Here is a 2,293-nt window from a genome sequence, read left to right as displayed (position 1 = left end):
TGAAGAAGAGACAGGTTTAATATCTAGAATATAAATTGTTTATGAAGCTTTTTTTCTTTGTTTGTTAGTTTTTGTTGTTTCAAGTCATGATTTTTACACACTCCGATACAGTAGGTGGAGGCATGCACCTTTAAGGTTGGTTTGTAGTCCGCCATACCAAAGAAGAAGGGGGAGGAAGAGAAGGAAAAGGAGGAGGAGGAGGAGGAGAAGGAGAAGGACAGGCAGAGGAAGGAGAAGGAGGAGAAGAAGAAGAGGAAGAAGAAGGAGAAGGAGAAAAGAAGAAGAAGAAGAAGAAGTTCCACACGTGCAGACGGAAAGACAGGTGGATAAATAGCAACACGCTGGAAAAACACGGCAAAATGTTAGTAGTTGAGAAAGTGACGTTAATATTAATCTTCCAGCGTGAAAAATTAACGCTTTATGCACATTTGGCGGCGAACTAGCTTCCGTCTTTTCCAAAGAGTCCAGCAGTATATCTGCATGTGGAGGGCCTTAACGGTAATTAAAGGTACGTATACTGTAAATTAAATGCTTTATTACTCTGTTTTTGGTGTTTATTTCTTGTTCACAGCACGTAAAGCCAGCGACACGCGGCACACCCACCACCGCCAGTGCACGTGGTCAAGTAAAAGTCCGCGTGTTTCACTATTGAGCGCCAAACTCCTGATTAAAATCATGTTGTTTTGTGAAAACTTACTAATTAAACAAGATTAATCACCAACAGAACATGAATCAAGACATTTTCTTATGTTAAAGCAACCGGTCTTCAATTCGGCTACATCCCATAATCCCAACACTGTTGTACATGTGTGTAAATTATTGTTGTTTTAGTTTTTATTGTTATTTCTGCGTGAAGCAAAACATTTGGCCAAATCCCACATGGGATTACAAGACACCACTATTTTACTAAGCATGCATCTTCTGGTGATATTTACACAAAATATACACAAAAGTATGTGGTAAAAGAAAAACAAACACAAAATGAAACAATACAAAACTAAAATGCCAAATGAACTGTTCAGAAAAGCAGTATTACATATTACAATTTATCTATAAATTATCTACAGATTAACTTGATAAAGGGCTTTTGTTTCCCTCTTCAAGGCTTTCTCCAAGTCACCGGCTAATTTATGTTTCATATAAAGGCCAACTCAGTCTTTGTTTATCATTCATATCTACAAAATCAATATCTATTTTTATCTGACTAAAAGCTTTGTGCAGTTTCTAATAAAAAGGGAAGTAGAAAACAAAATGGAACTCATTTTCTGTGTATTGTATATCAAATAACATACATATTTCCCATGATTTGCTAGTTGTGAGTGTAAATGACAAATGCTCCAAGAATTGTGACATAAAAACAACATGACGCCTTTCTAGTCTTACCGACTAATCAAAGCGCTTTACAACACATACAAACATTCACCCATCACACATACATTCATACACTGATGGCAAGCAATACAGCGCTTCCTATCCAAAGCACACAATAATGTTTCTGTGCATACCCATTCACACTCACTAACATACTCGTGGCAAAGCCCGAGGACACTTAGACATGCGGACCGGAGGAGCCGGGAATCGAACCATCGACCTTCTGATTGGTGGACGGTCTGCTCTCCCTCCTGAGCCACGGCCGTCCCTAAATATGTCTGCCTTTTGATATAGTCTAAATATAAAATCTAATAAGTCTAAATATGTTTTCCTTTGACAGATCAACTGAAGAAGGCGACTTGCACACTGTGATGAGCAGAAAAGCATCCCAGACACAACATGTCCAACCGTGAGGCAGACGGGCTACAAGAGCAGAAGACTGTGAATGTGCAGCTGACAAATCTGCAGAAATTATGTGATGCAATCATGTCGACATGGACCTGAATCTCTAAGGAATGCTTCAGAGGATCAAGGCTGTTTTGAGAGCAAAGGGAGGCTCAACCAAGTGCTCAGTGAGTGTATTTTATTCCATTTCTGTCATTTAAAGTGGAGAAGTGAATGTTTATCCCAATGATTATATCAATCACTACCCATCTGACCCATTCATATGTCTGGGGACGATTATACCTGAGCTTATAACTGAGGGTTTTGGCATTCATCTTCCAAATAAAGAGCTTTACATGTTTATATTTTCAGCTTCTTTAATATCTCCGTTTTTTTCTTTTCCAGGGTTGTCTTGCTGAAATGAATGCAGAGCTCTGTATATAGACGTAAGTATGAGCGCTTGACTGGTCTGTTTTGTTTTTATTTAATGTGTTTTTGTATTTGAATAAAATTGTGAAGCAAACTTGGTGGTTATGTG

The 2,293-nt window shown here is 38.4% G+C and overlaps 1 long non-coding RNA gene across 1 annotated transcript; it reads left to right on the top strand.

Moving 5' to 3' along the window:
- Positions 1-2,293, top strand: LOC137171147 (uncharacterized). Its single transcript, XR_010924716.1, has 3 exons — positions 1-508; positions 1,712-1,943; positions 2,161-2,293. It is a non-coding gene; the product is annotated as an uncharacterized lncRNA (long non-coding RNA).

This window comes from Thunnus thynnus, chromosome 19 (genome assembly GCF_963924715.1).
Source record: "Thunnus thynnus chromosome 19, fThuThy2.1, whole genome shotgun sequence".
Taxonomy (NCBI): Eukaryota; Metazoa; Chordata; class Actinopteri; order Scombriformes; family Scombridae; genus Thunnus; species Thunnus thynnus.
Note: the sequence above shows the minus strand (reverse complement) of the source record. Positions and strands in the feature narration are given on the sequence as shown.